Source organism: Sciurus carolinensis, chromosome 5 (assembly GCF_902686445.1).
Source record: "Sciurus carolinensis chromosome 5, mSciCar1.2, whole genome shotgun sequence".
Lineage (NCBI taxonomy): Eukaryota > Metazoa > Chordata > Mammalia > Rodentia > Sciuridae > Sciurus > Sciurus carolinensis.
This window is the reverse complement of record NC_062217.1, coordinates 122,885,900-122,906,322: the sequence shown is the minus strand read 5'-3', so window position 1 is coordinate 122,906,322 and position 20,423 is coordinate 122,885,900. Positions and strand designations below refer to the sequence as shown.

The window sequence follows — 20,423 nt, the reverse complement described above, 5'->3', positions numbered from 1 at the left end:
CCAAACTCCTCATGTCACAGAGACGACGACGGCCCGGCCGGTAGAGCAGAGCAGCCACCCTGACCTCCCGGGTGAGCCTCGGGCCCTGTGAATCCCCACCCCTCCCCTACCAGAGGGAGCCCCCTCGGGAGGCAGGCTCCAGAGGCCCACCATGGGGGGTTCTGAGGCCCTCCATAGCCTCTGGTACCCAGGCAGCTCAAGAGCAGAGCAGGTGGGGATCTGTGAAGGAGGTTGAGGGGCCCACAGGGGCAGGGCGGCTCAAAGTGCCCGCCCCGGAAGCAGGCGACCTCTTCCCTGCCTCGGTCTCGGTTTCCTCATCTGGTCTGGGGAGGGCTGAATGGATGTATCTGGGCCCCCGTGGCCTCTGCTAGGTAAGCTCTGTGATATGGACCTGGTGGGAGAGAGATGGAGATCGCCGGGCGAGGAGGCTGAGGCCCCTGCTGGCCCCCTCCCGGCCTGGGTGCTGTCCCTGCCTCTTGCCCCGGCCTAGGCTGTCAATCCCCCTCCACTGGGAGGACTCCCTGAATGAAGTTCCTGTTGGCGTGGGGCCTGTGGCCTAACAAGTCGCTCGCTGCGCCTGGGAAATGAAAGATGATCAGGCAGAGTTCCCGGGACAGAGGCGATCTCCATAAATCTGCCAGAGTGCGCTGGGGATTATTTTGTGCGATTAATTATCTGTCCTTCAAACAAAGACCTGACCTCAGCGACCCAATGTCCCCAGCCTGTGTGGGAGGGAGCGCTGGGTGCAGAGAGGCTGGCTGTGGCTGGGCAGTAGACCCAGGGCTGGGGCAGGGGCTGGGCAAGCAGGCACCGTAAAGTGCCAGGTCATCCCCCATCCCTCCCCTAAGGTCCCCCTCACCTCCCTCCTGCCCCACATATTGAGTCCGCCCGGCTTCACACACTTTCTGCAACTTTGCCCTTCTTTTAGGAGGTGGGTTTACTAGGGATTGAACACAAGGGTGCTTTATCACTGAGCCACATCCCCAGCCCTTTTATATATTTTATTTAGAGATGGGGTCTTGATAAGTTGCTGAGGGCTAAGTTTCTGAGGCTGGCCTCAAACTTGTGATCCTTCTGCCTCAGCCTCCTGAGTGGCTGGATTACAGGTGTATGCCACTGTACCTGGCTAACTTGACCCTCCTTGAGTCGCCAACCATGAGGATCCATAAGGCTTCTTGTGCCAACCCTGGGCATCCCTAACCTCACCTCCTCGCCTAGTTATCCTCTTACTGACTTGACTTGACGGGGAGGGGTCCTAGTGAAGGTGGGAACAGTCTATGGATGCAGGACTGAATCAAGACTGAACCAGGACCCAGTTGGGTTTCTACCACTGCACCAACCACCTACTGAGCCTCAGTTTACCCATCTGTAAATGAGATTAACATAGGTGAGGTCTGCACTTGACAGGGTTACCTAGGAACCCAGTGAGGCAGGGTGGCCAGCGTGTGGCAAGCATGTTTCAGACTCACAGAGACAGGTTTGAATTCTGGTCTACCATGAACCTATGTATTACATAAGCCTCTGGGCCTCAGTGTCCTCACCTGTGAAATGGCAACACTGGTGGTGCTTATTTTAATTATAAAGAGCAACTGCTGCAGAGCACCTCACATGACATCCTGCTGTGGCCACCTCCTTACAGGGTCCAGGTGGCTTGATTTTCTGTCTGAACTGTCCCTCCTCCCTGCGGAGCGGAGACTGCCCCGCCCCCTGAGCTGAGCCCCGCCCCTGGGCGGGGAAGTCATCAATCTACTGAGGGCAGGAGGGGCGGCAGAGCCACACCCCTCAGCCAAGCCCCAGTAAGCGGCCTGAGTCACAGGGGTGGAGGAAAGCTGGTTGCCGCGGCTCTGGTTTCTCAGGAGAAACAGGAGGAGACAGGAGTCTGTGGTAGAAACACAGGCATCAGCTATGACTTGGAGGAAGCTGGGTTGACAGAAAGGCCTGGTGCCAACTGCGGTACATCCCACACTCAGGAGCCGGAGGTGGCCAGAGTCACCTGGGGGCGGGGGGCCGCACCTGCTGGTCCCCCATGTTCTCATGGGTGACGTGCCAAGGTAGAAGAGCAAGAAACGCCGGAGAATTCTTGGACATGGGGGCGGGGAGGAATGGGATTTAGATGAAAGGAGAGTTTGCTTTTTCAACTGTGTTGGGTCCACCAACCTGCTTTAACTATACCCGCCTCTCCAGACTTCAGATTTGATCTCCAATACAAGCCCAAACAGCTTGCATCCAAATCCTGGCTCTCACCTTTACAAGCTGAGTGACCTAGGGCAAGTGACTTCACCTCTCTGAGCTTGGTGTTCTCATCTGTAAAATGGCATAATGACAGTACCTCCTTCATCCTTGGGCTCTGAGGATTAAATGCTTCAAGCAGAGCTGGCTCACGGTGATCACTCAGTCCATGCCAGGAAATGCCTCTCCACCCCATCCCACCCCCTCTGTTCTCCAAAGCAAGTACCATTTCCAGTGCTTGGCCATGTGTCTTATGTATTGCTAAGTATCTGTCACCGTGGCTTGCATACATCTTTTTATCTTATAGAAATGGCATTATGTTATCCCTTCTCTTTCTCTTATTACCTAACAGTAGGTTTAAAATATTTATTTTGCTGTAGGTGCACTAAGTTAAACCATATGAAATAGCTGACATTCAACCATTTTTGACCTAAAAAAGTGATTTTTATGTGATTCAACCTAATAGCATGTGGTTTCTCATGGATAGGGACTATTCCTTAGTGCAGGGGACCTTGAACCTTCTCTGTAAAAGGCCACAGTAAATATTTTAAATTTCGCAGGCCAAGAGGCAAAATCGAGGACATTATGATAGCACTTCTTCAGCAAGCAAGAAAAAAAAAAATGGCCACAAAAATTTCTGATGCATTTGAAATATAACAGTAACTGGGCACAATTTCTTGTACTACAGATCCTGTAATGAAACGAGTGGAATTTGGGGGACAGGGGATAACATTTTGCTTAATTGGGGTTACTGCCCTCAGATCAATTGCAAAACCCCTCTCATCTCTAAGCCAGGGCGCAGAGGCACACACCTGTAATCCCAGCAACTCAGGAGGCTAAGATAGCAACTTAGTGAGACCCTGTTTCAAAATAAAAGAGCAAACATGCTGGGGATGTGCTCAGTGGTGAAGCGTCCCTGGTTCCGATGCCCAGCACCAAGAAACAAATAAACAAGAACCATCTCACTCTTAAAACCCCCTCTTAGCCGGGCATGGTGGCTCACACCTATAATCCCAGTAACTTGGGAGGCTGAGGCAGGAGGATTGAATGTTAAAAGCCAGCCTCTGCAACTCAGCGAGGCCCAAAGCAACTTGGCAAGACTCTGTCTCTAAATAAAATATACAAAAGGGCTGGGGATGTGGCTCAGGGTTGAGTGTACCTAGTACAACCCCCCCCCCCCAAACCAAAGCACTCTTAGCTCTCAGGCTGTACACAAACTGGCAGAGGAGGAGTTGGCCCCTGTGCCAACGTGGGATAAAAAGGCTGGTCCTGACACTTGCTGTTGGCGCTTCTCTGCTTGCTAGTCAGGTTCAGCGTCTCTACCCCGCCCGCTAGTGTCCAGGTAGCCCGTTCTATGACTGTGCCTGTTTTTCTCTTGGATATCCCGACTTTTCCCTATTGGTTTTCAGGAATTCCTTCCGTCTTCCAGCTGCGAGTCCCTTTTGATTTTAAGTGTTGCAGACCCTTCTCTCCTCGTGCCACCTGCTGTGGGCTCTGTCTGTTCCTGTGGAATCGGAACTCCTTTGACATCGATCCATTTTTCTTCCGGGGCACGTGCTCTTTGGGGGCTAAGAAGTCCTTTCCTACCACAAGGTCACAAAGATACGCCCCCACGTTCCCTTTTACGAGCCCTTATATTTTACCTTTCACAGGTCGGTCTTCAATCCATCCGGAGTCCACCTTGGCGCCTGGCGTACGGTGGGGGTGGCGGGGGGCTCTGGCTTTATTTTTCTGCAGATAGTGAGCTGGTTTTCCAACACCCGCTACTAAACAAGCCATCTTTCCTCACTGATGTGTGGTGCCACCTCTCCCGTATATCAAGTTCCCATATTTACACCCGGGCCTGCTTCTCAGAGCTCTGTTCGGTCCCACTGGTCTACCGTTTGTCTGGAGAACGTCCCAGAGGTATCTGGGCCCTGCTGCCCCTCATGCTGGCCATCTAGGGTGACCCCCTCTCTGGTTGCCAGTTCCAGGCAGCCCTGGACTATGCTTGTGATGCTGACCCGGCCCTGCTGGCCACCTCTAGGAAACTTGGAATTGGAAAAGCAGAGGACAGAGCTGGCTGATGGCTGAGACGGCAGCCAAGAGGACAGTTCAAGAGCGGCAGAGGTGGAGAGGAGGTGGCGGGACCACAGTGCCCATCAGAGGCTCTGGGCCCACTCCTTGGATCCCGGAATGACAGCTCGCGCGACGAAGGGGACTTTGCAGACGTGGTGCAGTTAAGGGTCTTGAGACGGAGAGTTTATCCCGGACCATCTGCTGGCCTCTAAATGTAACCACGGTGGGCTTCTCAGCCAGAGGCCGAGGGAGATATGACCACAGGAGCACCGAAGGCCCTGTGGTCAGGGACGAGGGGAGCGGAGAGACTCAGCCACAGACGGAGGGATGCCCACAGCCAGGAGCTGGAGAGCCCAGGGAGGGGCCCTCCCGGCACCCCAGTCGCACCCCCGGGGGAACCGGGCCCACTGACACCTTCGTCTCAGTCCTGAGACGCATTTCAGACTTCCGCTCTCCAGAACGGAGCATGGATTCGTGTCGTTTTAGTCACGAGATGTGTTAAGTCAGTGACAGGAAACAAATTCAGAGGCCGTAGGAAGGAGGGGACGTTCAGGCTTGGTGTCCTTGTTCCTGGTGGCAGGAGGCCCGACTCCAGGGACAGTCTGCTCTGGATGCCTGCAGGGACCCTGAGGTCCCCAGAAAGCCCTCCCCATCCACCAGAGCCCCCGAGCGCTCTCCATGCTCCTACCACAGAGGCCCAATGGGCTGCCTCACTCCTCGGCTTGGCCTCGGGGCCCTTCAGACCCTGAGGGTCTGCGGGTCCACCACCGCCTCCGTCCTCCCGCTGAGTCTCTGCTCCTCTTGGTCCCTCCTGCCTGGAATGCCCTCCTCACCGCCTCACTTGTGCATCTTGCTGTCCCTCCAGGAGCACCAGGAACAGCACTAGTGCCCCTGAGTGCCAGGGTGGCCTCACCCCACTCCTTTCAACTGAGGCTGGCATTACCTGAGTGCTTGCCCCACGCTGGACGCTGTCCCGAGCACTTCACCTGTGTTAAGGCGACTCTCAAGCCCTGGGGACTCCCCTGTCCTTCCCGTTCCCCAGAGTGGACAGGTCAGGCCGAGACTCCACCTCCACCGGGCCCCAGCCTCCAGGTGCCTGGATGTCACCTCCCACGTCTAGATCTCACCTCCGGCATCTGGGTTTCGCCATCCACCTTCCTCCGTATTTGTTTGCGACCTGAATTCCGTGCTTGACGTTTTCCTTGAATTCCACTCCATCTTTTTCCTGTTAACAGTCACTCTAAGGGGAGTGACTGAAAAATGTCACAGAGGAGGACCAGCAGCCACACACAGAGGGCAATGTACGATGGGAGATGAGCTGCAGGGCGGCCCCATGGGGACGCGAGCCAAGGGCCAGCGGAGTTACAGACAGGAGCACCCAGATGAACCTTTCTCTGAACCTTTTTCCTCGGAGAGGAAATCAAGTCAGGACGACTGGTCGCCACGGAGTCCCTGCTATTTCACGCCCACGGCGCTGTGCCACTTGGTACCATCTCTCGGGAGCACCATGCCACCGCCGGGGAGTTAACCCCTCAGGGTCGGCCAGGACCCCCGCCCGTCCCGGCCTACCTCCTCTCGTCCCCTGAGACCTCTAGGAGGACCTCAGAGAGCACCAGCCACGCAGCGCCGGCTGCAGGAACCCACCGACCTCTCACTCTTCACGTGCCTGTGACTCCTGACGCATCCCGGCCTGGTCTCCCCATTTCCAATTCCAGGACGTAGCTTCATCTCCCCAAGGCCACCAAGGGCCAGGGTGGGCTCCTTAAGACCTCGCTGAACCTCACTGGGTCATTCACGGCGACTCTCCTGTCCCTACAGACGTCTAAAGGGGACCAGAAGCACGCAGGGTCTCAACTCCTCATTTGCAAAATGCTCCTTGGAGTCGCAACTAAATGACATTTATGAAGTCCACCATCGTCATAGAGAAAGGCTTGTCGCTGGGCCCTTTAACATGACCCTCGATCTGCTGGGCGGTGTTGGGAAGCACCCCCAGCCCCAGCTCAGGGTCCTCGGCCATCCTCTGTGCTGGCAGTGGGAGGGGCGGGGAGCTAGGAAACAGGGGCGGCCTGGTCCCATCCCACCTGGCCCCCCCAGAGAGGCGCCCTGGGGGGCGGGGGACTGGGACGCAGCCCAGCCCAGCAGAATGAAAACGTTGAGCTATAAATTCATTCTGTGCTGCAGTGTTTGTTCACTTCAATCAATGTCTCAAAATATCGGCTCTGAAATCTCTGTTTCCAGGATATTGGTCAAATATTTGAATGGCGAGCAGCCAGTTAATTGACTCGGGCTGAGCACTCAATGGGGAGGCAGAGAGAGAGGGAGAGAGAGAGAGAGAGAGGGGTGGGGGGTGCAGCCGGGTGCGGGCCACGGAAGTTGGGCCCAGAGAGGGTAGAGCTGGCGATTCCCGAAGGGGACTCCCAGCAGGCGCTGGGGGCAGGCAGCACCGGAGCCAGCCTGCCGCTTCAGTTCCCCGCTCTACTGCCCACCAGCTCTGTGACCTGAGCCATGGCCTCAGTGTCGGCATCTGTAAAATGGGGATAACACTAGCACCACCTCCTGGCATTCCCGGGAGGATTACACATTAGACCTGCTCTTAAGCTCCCAAGGAGCGTTAGCCATTATTCCTGGGTCATTATTGCTCCTCGCTCTGGCACTCAAAGCCAGACTACTGTGAGCCCCAATCCACAAGAGGGTGGTCCTGTGAACGTGGGCCCACACCCCACCCCAGGGCTGGTGACCCTCTCCCTTCCTCTTGGAGGACTGCTTTTCCTGCAGGACAGTCCTTTCCTGACCGCCAGAAGCACTGCCTATACGTGCCATGCTTCAGGCTGCTAAGGGGGCTGCTAGTACAGGTGGCTCTCCCAGGGTCCCTGCTGGACATGGCTGATGAACAGGTAGGTAGGTGGACCCTCAGGAAGCCACCGTTTTGGCTGAAGGGAACATTTCTTCTCCCCCTTCCCCATCTTCCCGTCCCCCCCTCCCTCTGTCCTTCCTTCTTTTCTAATTGCTGTAAAGCAGGGGCTGGGTGGGAGAGGTGGGGGAGGGGCATGGGGTCCTGGTGGCCCTGTCTGGTCCTAGAGAGGAGGGGGCTGCAGGCTGGGGCACTGTTTACCCTAAGGATCCCCCAAGATGGGACTGGGGTGCCCACAGCACACGGAAGCCCAGATCCCACTTGGTTTGGGGGACGAACAGCCCCTATTTCTGGCCATGATCCATTTTGGCCCCAGGGTCCTGGGGCATCCGGGATGCTGGGCCATTTCTGTGGTTCAGAGGGTGGGGACAGCAGGGGCCATGAGTTGCCCTCTTTGAGAGACTGTGTGCAGGGGACAGAAGACCCAGCAGGTCAGCAGAAAGTGCATGGGAGCTGCCCCTCCCCACTCGGTGGGTGTCTCTGGAACGTCTGCTGGGGATTTTGCAGAGAGCTCAAGTCTGAGGCGACACAGGCAGGGTGCCTGGACGGTGGACTCCCGGGTGCAGGGTGCAGGGACGGTGGACTCCCGGGTGCAGGGTGCCTGGACGGTGGACTCCCGGGTGCAGGGTGCAGGGACGGTGGACTCCCAGGTGCAGGGTGCCTGGACGGTGGACTCTCAGGTCCAGGGTGCCTGGACGGTGGACTCCCAGGTGCAGGGTGCAGGGACGGTGGACTCCCGGGTGCAGGGTGCAGGGACGGTGGACTCTCAGGTCCAGGGTGCAGGGTGCCGGGATGGTGGACTCCCGGGTGCAGGGTGCAGGGACGGTGGACTCCCGGGTGCAGGGTACAGGGACGGTGGACTCCCGGGTGCAGGGTGCAGGGACGGTGGACTCTCAGGTCCAGGGTGCAGGGTGCCGGGATGGTGGACTCCCGGGTGCAGGGTGCCGGGATGGTGGACTCCCGGGTGCAGGGTTCAGGGACAGTGGACTCCCGGGTGCAGGGTGCCAGGACGGTGGACTCCAGGGTGCAGGGTGCAGGGACGGTGGACTCCCGGGTGCAGGGTTCAGGAACGGTGGACTCCCGGGTGCAGGGTTCAGGGACGGTGGACTCCCGGGTGCAGGGTGCCAGGACGGTGGACTCTGGGGTGCAGGGTGCAGGGTGCCGGGACAGTGGACTCTGCATTCTGAGACACCCACACTCTGAGCAGCCAGGGTGGTTCTCACGTGTTTGTCAACCTGACTGTCAACTCTCCCCTGCTAATAACAGATAATGTTTCTTGCGTGCCTACTGTGTGTCCGGCACTGTTCTGAGAGCCTCGCCTGTATCAGCCCTTGCGAGATCCCCATTCACGTTCCCATTTGACTGATGAGGAGACTGAGGCACAGACAGTAACCTGCTCAAGATCACATGATAGGTGAGCCCAGGCCGACCCTGGGAAGGTCTGGAACTGAGCCTTCTCACCCCCTTGCTCTCCCCAGGGTGCCCTGCCCTTTGCAGGCACATAAATCTGCAGTGACACCGAGGTGCCCACAGGGATGTAGGTGCAGATGCCGACGATTCTGCTCCCCGGGGAAGTCATGAATCAGAGCGGCGTCCGGGTGCGGTGGGAGGCGGCTGACGGGCTGAGCGACAGACTCCATCTGGTGCCTTACCCTCTCTGCAGGGCACTGGGGTCTTCCTCCCCCAGCCCCCGCCCCGCCTCTCCTCCCGGAGAGACCCAGGAACAGCGATGCGGGCTTCTGGGTGACTTCAGGCTTAATATCTTTGTAACCATATCGCAAAAGGGCACGCCTAAGACGGAGCCTTACACTTAATCTTTCTCTTTTATTGCTTTTTCTCTTGTATGATTTAACCCTGCACTAGGTATCAAGCTAGATAAATAAAAACTTTTATTTCAGATTAGCCCCGGCTGGGGGCTGCTTGAAGGCTGAGCAGTCACCTAAGGTGCCCAGCAAGAAGAGAGGGGGGATCTGAGCTGCTTAGAGGGGCTCGTCTCAAGTTCAAAGCCACCCCCTCAAGTCAGGGGAGACCTTTACTGAGCCGTGAGTGTGGGTGGCCCTTCCCCTGCCCCAGCCTGGGGGGCGAGGGCAGGCAGCGGGTTCCAGCCTTCCCGACCCCTTCCCGATGGCCTCCTCACACCGTCTCCTCCTCCTGGCCCTGGGGTTTCCTCCTGATGCTCGGCGCAGCTGGGAACCGGCCTTTGCCCCTCTATTTATTATCCCTCTTCTCTGCTGGGCTGGAGCGCCACAGGACAGCAGGGCTGGGATTGGCTTCACAGCTGGTCTCCGGGCTGCACGTGGAGCCCGGCACGCAGTGGCCACTCGATTCCTGGACGCTGCTGACTGACTGAGCGAGCGGATGCTAAACCCCAGACCGAGGGCTGGCACGCGTCACTGGCTTCTCAGGCAGAACAGTGAAATCATGGCAGAAAGAATGTGGGCTTTAGAAGCAAGAAGATCTGGGTCTGAGTCCTGGGCCACCACTCACATGACAGAGACCCACACTGGTTCCAGGAGCTCTGTGGTTTTAGGCCCTCGTCTATGTAGGGCTCTGCCAGTCACCCTAGGCTGTGATAAGGATGGAGACATGCATGTAGCCCCAGCAACCTCACATGCACTAAGAGAGATGAGATGTCCTTGGCAGCACCGTTTGTAACAGTGACAATCACCCCCGACACCCACCAGCAGGATGGGGAGTCGATACACTGTGGTGTTTTCACACAATGGAATAATATGCAATAGAGAAAAGGGACAAACACTAGCTACACGGAACAACAAGGATGAATCTTAGATACTGAGCAGAAAATGTGTCCCAGGAGACATATGTGAAATGGTACTTTAAGAAGTAGAGTTCAAAAACAACTAAGTCCAAGCAATATGTGATCCACATACATGTGACAAGACATTTCTCAAAAGCTAGGGAATGAAAAAATGTAAAATTCAAACTTGAGGCTGGGGAGATGGGAATCAGGGGATGGGATGGCAGAGGAGGGACAGTTGGGAGATAAGGGAGCTGGTCTAGCCCTCAGGAGGTAGGTGGGCTCCACAAAACGAAAATTAAGAATGAGGCCGGCTATGGTGGTGCACACCTGCAATCCCAGTGACTCAGGAGGCTGAGGCAGGAGGATCACAAGTTGGAGGCCAGCCTCAGCAACTTAGCAAGGTCCTTAAGCAACTTAGCAATATCCTATCTCAAAATAAAAAATAAAAAGGGCTGGGTATGTAGCTCAGTGGCAGAGTATCCCTGCATCCAGTCCCCAGTGTGCAAAAAACCAAAACAACACCCCAAAAAGAAAATAAAATCAAGGGTAAAATAAAGCAGCAGCAGACAAGGACCCAGGTTGACAGTGAGCTGAGAATTATGTTTAAATCCATTCTGGGGACCAGAGGTGCACCGAGTGAAGAGGGAAAGAGAACACAAACTAAATGGTGGCGAATTTTATAAACCTCTAAAGACTTCAAAGTCCTTGGAAGTCAATACAAAGTCATTATGTTAGAGATGAGGCCAAGGCAAAAACAGCCAAAGAAGAAAAAAGACAAATACCTCTCGACCCGGGAAACCAGACCGGAATCTCCTGCATCTGGAGCAGCCTCCACGAACGTGGAACCCCATTCCTCTCACCCACGCCACCCCAGCCTCCATCAGGTCTGCAGAGCCCGGGCTGCAGATGAAAGGGCCCGGGCTGCACTCCCCGGCTACCTGGGCAAGAGGACTCCAGGACGGCAGCAGGGAGTCTGCCGGTGCTTCCTCAGGACAGCCGGGAGGCCGTCAGGTCCAGGCAAGGGGCGCTCTGGCCCGGGGAGGAGCGTGGGGAAGAGGACATGCAGGAAGGGAGAGTCCCAGAGCCTGTTGCTATGACGCCTCTTCAAGTCCGCTGTGATTTTCAGGAAGGAAGCACAGTGCAGGCCGCGGTTATCGACCAGAGCACCCGGGGCCGTAAAGGACAGGGGAAGAGCCAGGAATCCCGAGGGCGGCACTAAGGACTCTGGTCTATCCTGAAGGGGCACCCAGAGTGCGGGGTGCTGCGGGAAGACGCGGGGAGGAGGCGGGCTTCCCTGGGTGCACTGCCATCCGCAACTGAAAACAATAGCCGGTGCCTTTGGATGATTAAGTCAAATCCCCCCAGAGTCCTTGTTCCCAGATGTTTTTGAAGAAAGAGCGTGGGAGGTGAGGGCCCACCCTTGGATGGTTGCTGATCACCTGGCGGCCCCAGAGGGCAGGGAGAGAAACGCGCAGTGGCCCATCTGGGTGCTGGGATCGATGAGCGATGTCTGCCTGGGTGAGGGATGGGGCCTTCCGGTGCACGTGCCCACGTGGGTCTGGGGTGACAGTCACGGGCATGAAGTAAGGGATGCACTTACTTTTCTGAACGTGCCCCTTTCTGGGTCAGCTCCCAGCAGGACCCCAGGAACTAGACGGGGAGGTTAGGGGCTGCTTTGTGTCCTCCTTTTCCTGCATCTTCCATTTTCAGAATGTCAGGAGCCTGCACTTCCGCCCCAGCCCCACACACTCCACAAGACCCCAGGCCGCCCCTTGGCAAGGCTTGGTGGGTGGTCTGCTAGGGGACTCTCCTCATCTGGTGCTCCCTGATCCCATCCACCCAGCACTCCTGTGAGGTGACTCTCCCCTGAGCCCACGCCCACCCCCTGCCGAGGACCCGCCTCTGTAGCCGCTATGCCCTCTCCCAGGGCCCCCACCCCTCTCTAAACAGCCCTCAACTCCTCGCTGGCCAATCCCCCCATGCCCGCGGATGCCCTCAGGGCTGGGAAGGGCTTCTCCAAAATTTCCAAAGCAATTCTGTTTCTCTGGCCTTTTCGCTTCTCAGAGGGAGAAAAATGCCAAGGCGCTTAATCACAAGGGCTTTGATGTCCATGGCACAATGGTCCCCTGCGACAGCTGCCCCACCAGGCCGCAGTGGGGGCAGATACAGTTGTCCGCACGTGGGGCTGGGGCGGGGGCTTAGTTGGTCTGACTGTAACTGATTACCTCCTCCCCTCCAGCATCCCTTCAAAGTGCTCAATGAATTTTCAAAGACGCTCCTCACTTGGTAGCATTGAAATAAAATCCGGGAAGGGAAGGCTTTGTCCTGCATGGACACTCCCGGCTGACCCCCAGGGCGACCCCACAGAGAGGTCACCGCCTGATACTTCTCACCTGTTCTTCCTCTAATATCAGTGTTTTTCACCCAGCCCACCCCAACCCAGGACCACCTTGCCTCCTCCCTGCACATGTGAAATTTCAGCACCTTGGGGGTAATAGATATCTAGATATAAAAAGTAAGATTTTTTTTTTTTTTTTTTTTGGTACCGGTGATTGAACCCAGGGGTACTTAACCACCGAGCCACACCCCCAGTCCTTTTTTATATTTTCTTCAGAGACAGGGTCTCACTGAGTTGCTCAGGGCCTCACTGAGTTGCCGAGGCTGGCTTTGAACTTTCAATCCTCCTGCCTCAGTCTCCTAAGCCACTGGGATTATGCCACCGTGCCCAGCTCAAAAAGTAAGATTTTTTTTCTCCCTCCCATGTACAAAATGTCACCCATTAGGGGTGACGCTGCCTGGTTGAGAACAGAGCCTCTTCTAGACCAGAGCTTCTCAGCATCAGCATGGCCTGGCTCCACTCCCAGGTCTAACCCAGCAGGGGTAGAGTACCAGGTGAGGCTGATGCGGGCGGTCTGGGGACCACATTTGGAGTACCACTGTCATCACGGACACTGGGGGTGTTCTGGAGCCTGAGAGACCTGAGTTCAGATCCCTGCTCTGCCACTTAGCAGCTGTGACCCTGGCCGACTGAGGCCAATCTGAGCCTTGCTCCTCTTGTCTGCAGATGGAGTGACGTTCTCTCCCTCATAGACTGCACGGGGTAACTTGGGTCCAGCCTGGGCCCAGCTCATGGCAAGCTCCCTGTGCACTGAGGTCCCTTCCTCTTGCTCTGTGGACCAGAAGATGGCAGTTGGGGAAAGGGCTGTACGAAGAGATTAGGCCTCTTCATCCCAAAGAGGGGACAGCAGGTGGCCTGGGCTGGGAGGAAGGCTGTGGAAAGCTCCAAAGTGAGTCCGCTCACCAAGGCCACCGTCAGGGTAGCCAGGGCCCTTCTGGTGCTGGGGAGAGAGATTCGAACACCAGAACTCATCGGTCGGGTGTGTGAAAGACTCGGACGTGCATCCCGTGGGGGAAAGGGATTGGGACAGCACCAGGACCACCGGGAGGGCTGTGCAGTCACAGGTCACTGGTCACTGCAGAGTGCCTGAGGCAGCAGGCCAGGGGCGGGCTGAGAACCTGCATTCCTAACAGACGCCCAGGTGGTGCTGGCGGCTGGCCAGGGACCATGCTCCCAGGGCCCCTGCTCTGCGGCTTTCCTAGATGGACGCCCGCCGGGGGTGATCAAGACGAGGTGAAGGGGCTGGGCCCTTGCTGGGAGCAGATGGCAGGGCAGAGTCCTGGGCCTTATGGCAGAGAGAAGCCTTCACCGGGCTCCTGGGCTCCTGGGAGACCGGGCTTCTGACGGCAGGGGGCGTGCTCGTCTCTGCTGCACCCTGACGGGCGGGAGGAGGGAAAACGGCGACCTCTCTTGAGGGCCTATTAGACATCACTGTGCAGTTGATGCCGGCATCACCGACTTTTCCTCCAGCTTTAGGGGGGTATGATTGGCAAATAAATTGTACATATTTAAGGCGTACGACGTGCTGCTTTGCTACAAGCATAAACTGTCAAGTGAGTCCCGCCATTAAGTTAACTAACGGCCGTGCCTCACCTGGCTACCAACCGGTGTGCGTGGCGAGGACACTTGAGATCTGCTCTCTGAGCAAGTTTCACGTGTACGCTACGCTCTTCTTAGTTCCAGTCACCATGCTGTCCAGCCGGTCTCCAGAATCTACGTGTCTCAAAACCACAAGTGTGGCCCTCCGACCAGCATCTCCCCTCCCCCCGCCCCCGCCCCACCATCCACCCATCTACTCTCTCTTACTATGGGTTCTTTGCCCCCCACCCCAGATTCATGGAAATGAGATCATGCAGTATTGTCTGCGTGTGGCTTATTTCACTTAGCACGATGTCCTGTGAATTCATTCAGATTGTCACAAATGACAGGATTTTTTTCTTTTTTCTTTTGGTGATCCAATCCAGGGCCTTACACATGTGAGCAAACTCTCTACCCCTGAAATACCTCATCAGCCCTTTTTTTTTTTTTTGGACACAGGATCTTGTTAAGCTGCTGAGGCTGGCCTCCAACTTGTGATCCTCCTGCCTTGGACTCCCCCATAGCTGGGATTACAGGTGTGAGCACGTGTTCTCTTTAAAGAGAACATTTTCCGTTGTATGAGTGTGTATTGTCATGTATTGCTTAACAACAGGGACATGTTCTGAGAGGTGCCTCATTAGGTGGTTGAGCGGACATCGTGGAGTGTACCTACATACACTAGGATGGCTGCGGTGTCACCAGGTGATACAGGCTTATGAGTCCGTAGCCCACATTTTGGTGGTTCCCCTATCTTGGCCACTGTGTACGCATTGCAATGGACATGGGACATTTACTTTTATTTTCCTGACTCTGTGAGAAAGATACGACTGGGCCCCATTTACAGAAGGAGTAAGCGAGTCATTCACTCGGGCCACTCGGCTGAGAGAAGCTGCCTCCCTGGAGGAGCCGGGCCTGCAGTTGAATCCTGCCGCTTCTTTGCCCACGGGCTCTCACTGCGCATCTCAGGCCAGGTGGGGTGGGGTGGCTCAGTGGTGTGCAGGCTTCGCCTGTGTGAGCCCTGGGCTCCACTCCTGGCACTGAGGGGAAAACGTCAGGCCCAGGGCTGCCCCAGCCTCCTCCCTGGCCTACGCCAGCTGCCAGCCACCCCTGCCCACTAGGTGTCCCGGCGCTCCCGGGCTATCTGGCTCTGCTCCTGCCCGGCTGCCTCTGCTTCCTGGCAGGACACTGCCACATCCTCCTGGCTGACCTGCTAGCTCCAGCCTGTTCCCCCAACCCACTGGCTCCACACTGACCCCAGTGACCTTAGCGAAATGCACACCCAGCCGCGTCCCTCCCCGTCTCAGGACGAGGCCTGGGATTTTCCTGAGCGGGTCGCTCCCTGAGCTGCGGGACCTGGCCCTCTGTGGTCTCCTCTCCCCTCTTCCTGGTGGCCCACGCCCAGCCACGCGGAAGCCCTGCAATGAGCACAGCTGTCCTGGTGTGCCTGCCGGCCACTCCTCCCGCCCATTCCCGTGTCAGTCAGGGCCCTGGCTTCCGTGACTCTCCTCCGTGAGTCTCGGTGCCCCTGATGCCTGAGCAGGCACCGACCCGGGGGTTCCTCTGCAGCTCCTCCTTAGGGGTATTTTCAAACATGAACGAAGGAAAGCGGAGGGAACAGCGTGATGGGTCCCCAGAGAGCCATCGGTCCCGACATGACACATCCTGTGCTCCCTCTCCACAGTGCCATCCCCGGTATTGAAAGCACAGCTTACAGGTCTGTCTCTCCAACCACACCGCAGGTTCCTGTGGCCGGGACAGTGCCACAGTCCCCACCGTGTCAGGACCCTGGACAGCTCCTGGCCCCAGCCGAGCAGCCCCTCCACCACCCCTGCGCGCGGGAGGAGCGCGTTCTATACACCTGGGACCCTCAAGCACCTTCTCCGCCTGGCCCTTCATCCTCTCAGCCCTTCCCCGCCTGGCGGGTGGCTGACGTCACCTCCGCTGTACAGACTAGAAAAACCTGATGCCTGGGAGGTCACAGCTGGTCCAGAGTGGAAGCTAACCCCAGAGAGGCTCGCCCTGCAACAGGGTGGCCACAGACAGAGGATAAGCACTTGTGCAGTTTAGGATTCTCTAGTTGCCATAAAAGTTTTTAAAAAGAAAGAGGAGGGCTGGGGAGATAGCTCAGTCGGTAGAGTGCTTGCCTTGTAAGCACACGGCCCTGGGTTCCATCCCCAGCACCGCAAAAAAAAAAAAAAGAAAAAAGAAAGAGGAAAAATTTTAATAATATGTTGCATGTAACCCAGTATATTCAGAATATCTTTTCAACATGTCATCAATATAAAAGGAGACTATTATTGTTGGTGCTAAGGATCGAACCTGGGGCCTTGCACATGCTAAGCACATGCTTGATGACTGAACTACACCTTAGGCCCTAAACCAAACATTGTTTTGATTGACTGATAGATTGACTGTGGTGCTGGGGATTGAACCAGGGGTGCTCTACCACTGAGCTATATCCCAGCCCTCTTTATTTTTCATTTTGAGACCTGGTTTCATTAAGTTGTTGAGGCTGGCCTCAAATGTATGATCCCCCTGTCCCAGCCTCCAGAGTCACTGGGATTACAGGCATGTGTCACCTTGCCTGGCTTATATAAAACATTATTAGTGAGATATTTTATAATCTTTTCTGCATATTGTCTTCAAAATTCCATGTTATACTTATGGCACATCTCAATTCAGAGGAGCCACATTTCAGGTAGTCACTAGTCAGGGGGCACTGGATTGGCCAGCAGGGCTGGAGGTCACCACCATGGACAGCAGCCCGAGAGTCTGCACCCTCAGCGCTCCTCTGTACTCATGAACGGAGCTCCTGATCCTTCCTTAACAATTGCTAATCCTTAATCTTTTATGGCTCTCTGGAATTCTGAACCCCATTCCCTGGATGAGGATGGCGGGGTAGAGGGAAGTCAAAGGTCTTGCTCAGACACCTTGCTGGCAGGTGCAGAGCTAGGCTCAGACTCACCTCTTGGACTCCAAGTCCAGGGCTCTGCCCAGGATGGACCAGCTACCTGTCCAAGCAGGACTGTCTCTGGCAGGAGGCTGGAGGCTAGAGGGGTGTCTGCCGAGATTGACGTCTGGGTTGGTGGTTGGGGACAGGAGCCCGTGGAGCCCACTTTGGGGCAGTGCTAGGTGCACTGATGCCCCGGTAACAGCAGGGTAGGCCCAGACGGAGGGAAGGGAGGGACCCGTGCCAAGTCCTCTGCGGGAAAGAACCTTGTCATTCTCCGTCCCGGTTTGGCCACAAGGGACTGAGAACAAATTGATGGCAATGGAGCCATAAGTTACTGCGAAGGCCTCTTTGTTCTTGGCAAAACAGAGGGATCATTAGTAATGGAGAAAGCACTGGCGTGCAGATATAAATCCCCACGGCCGTGGGCTGAGGAACGGGCCCGGGGAGCGGGGCAGGTTAACTGTATGCTATGGGTCACTTGTGGGCTCAGACCCGTGTCCCGGGTGGGGCAGGCCAGCCTTACCCATGTGCAGATGGAACCCACCACCGGCTCAGGCTTCTGACAGGCCCTGGGACTTGAGCCACCCCACCAGTGGCCCTGGGGACTCTCACCGGCCCCTCCCCCGGGCCCTGAGCACCTGGAGCAGGAGCAGGCTGCTGCTGGGCATGCTCTGGGGTGGCGGGGGGCACGGATCATCCTTCTGCCTGCTTCAAGCTAAATGGGTCCTGACCAAGTCACCGAGGACAGGGCTGCAACTGTCCCCAGAGGCAAGACAATGTCCTCCTCAGCAGTGTCTACACTATCCAAGGAAAGCAGGCTCAAGGCCAAATCCCAGACTGATGTCCACCTCCTCTCAGAGCACCGTGCCCTCCCCCGTCTGCCTCTAGGCTCACGTAAGTCTGGCTCTCAGGGAGACCATGGTGGCCCAGGCCAGGCAGGTATGGTGCGTCGGAGGAGCTGAGCCAGGCAGGACGCGTAGGGAAGAAAAGGAACTGCCAGGCACAGTGGCCCATGCCTGTTATCCCAGTGGCTCGGGAGGCTGAGGCAGGAGGATCGGGAGTTCAAAGCCAGTCTCAGCAATTTAGTGAGGCCCTAAGCCACTCAGTGAGACCTGTCTCTAAATAAAATACAAAAAGTGACTGGGGGGTGTGGCTCTGTGGTTAAGCACCCCTGGGTTCAATTCCCAGTACCAAAAACAACAACAGCAAAGGAACTGCCCTTTCCCCAAGCTGCTTGCTGTTGGAGGAGTAGCCACAAACACCCAAGAGACACGGGGTCACCAGGAGCCACCATCAGCAAGGTCAAGTGCTAATGTGCCCAGAACAGCAACTCTGGGCCACAGGTGCTGCCCTTTGCACCCTCATGCCCACGGCAGACCCGCCAGCTGCTCACCATGAGCATGCGTGGCACTGACCCCTTTGGGCCCCCAGATCCTCTTCAGGCAGCCGTTACCAATCAATCAGAGTTGGCATGCGGGAGGGAACCCATTTGTCATCCTTTCCCAAAGCCCTCAAGGCACATCTGTGCTGGCAACGGGAATCCTATACAGCTACGCTATGTGCCCCAGCCTTCCAGAAGTTTCTGCCTCCTGCCCCAGCCTCCACACACATCTCCCCTTTGTGGTTTCACAGTCCTGGCCTCCCTTCTCATCCTCTGGTTGGCACTTGGGAAGCTGGCCTGGGGGGTGATGCCCCTGGGGACCCCACAGGAAGCTGCTGCAGGCAGTTGTCACCCCACTCCCACTCTGAGCCCCAGAGCCCAGCCCAGACAGCCCAGGCTCTGCAGCCCAAGGCAGGGGCTGAGCTGGGGACGGATGGAAGCATCTTTGAGGACTGGAGAGGGCCTGAGGGTCTGGGCTGGACCAGAGCCGTGGGGGACAGACTCTCAGCATTGCTGCGTGGTTTCCCATTCCAGGAAGGTTCTGGTCCCCGATTCGCACCCCCGTCCAGGCCAGGGTGTGTGTGGGACCAGCCTAGAGACAGTGAGGAGAGGACACACTCCAAGCCCTGGTCACTGGGGACACCTGCTCTACTTCAAAACCTGCAGAATTCATGAAGGTGGGCAGAGGGGCAGGGATGGCCTCAGTTCTCAGGGGGGACCCTGACTTCCTGCAGAATGGGTTCCTTCCTGGGACTGGCTCTGCCACATCCTGGCCATAGGACCCTCACCCCTGAGCAGCTAGGTGGAGAGGACACTCCTGGGCCCACCCCCGTCCTGCGGGATGAGAATCTGCATGGAGGCCAAGAACTGTGCCCTTTTGGTGGGAGCCCCAGGTGATTCTTGGGCAGACTGGAATCTGCAAACCCACTATCCCAGAGTGACATTCATTCACTTCACAAGAACACACGTGGGTTTACTCTGGGCCAGGCCGTGTCCTGGGCACCAGACTAAGAAAACAGAGGGGTCATTGGAGGGTGCAGAGCTACACACCCACTCTCCAAACCCATGAGCCCATGTTCACTGCCTGGGCTGAGCTGCATCTGTCCAGGGTCCTGGGGGACTGTGGGCTTTAGACACATGATAGTAGTCACTCCAGCGGTTGCAGGGGGCCCGTGATACCCCTGGATTCCCGCGATCACAAGGATGTGAGGTGTCTCCCTCCCCCAGTATACCGCCAGCTTCCCCAGGGGTTACTGGCTGCAGCGGTAACAGTAATGGCAGCACTTATAAAGTCCTTCCCATCCACTGGTGTTCGTCAGCTGATCCCTAGCCCACCTCGAGGCGGGTACTCTTACTGTTCCCATTTTATGGATGACTAACCAAGGCACAGAGACACACCCAGGACACCGTGGCCCTGGAGTTCCCCCCTCTACCTTCTTGATTCGTACCCTGCTGAGCCCCGGGCTTCAGGGAGAGCCCTCCAGCCACGCCACTTCCTGTTCTCAGGGCATGGGGTATGGCGGGGGCAATGGAGCGGAGGCAGACTGCCCGGTGCCAGGTGGACCCTTTGGTGAACCCTTTTGGTCTCCATGGGGTGTATGCAGGGTGGGGGGACAGCCAGTCCGGGTGGGCGAGCAGCCTCTCACCAGCAGCTGGGCTCCCAACCTGCCTGACCCGGGACAGCTACGCGGAGCTGCTGTCTTGCCAGCCCCTGGCGAGGGCGTGGGCTGGGGAGTCCGGTCACCCAGAACCATGGCTGTGGTCAGTGGCTACTGGCTCCACCAATGGGTCTGAGCAAGGAGCGAGGGCTCCCCACCCGCCGCGCATTCCAGATGAGACAAGAAGCCCTGACGGCTGGCGGCGCGAGGCAGCATGTCATCGGCGGAAGTCCCCCTCCATCGCTCCAACGCGATGGACCAGCAGCCCACTTTTCAGCAAGTAAGGACAGAAGACCCAGAGCCCCGATGGAGGTGGGATGGGAGTCACCCGCCACCCAGCTCCGAGCCCCAGGGGCACCAGGCTTCAGGACTGGACGGCAGCACATGTCCTGTCCCCGCGCTGCCCCACAGTGCCCCGTGCCTTAGCCTCTGCTGGCTCCCCAGGAGCCTCTTCCCCTTCTCCGCCCACCCACCTCCAGTCAGTCGTCACCTTTCC

At 57.1% G+C, this 20,423-nt stretch overlaps 1 protein-coding gene across 1 annotated transcript in view; it reads right to left on the bottom strand.

Annotated features, from left to right (window-relative positions):
- The window catches only part of Cdh23 (cadherin related 23), a 390,176-nt gene that overhangs the window by 194,718 nt on the left and 175,035 nt on the right, over positions 1–20,423 (bottom strand).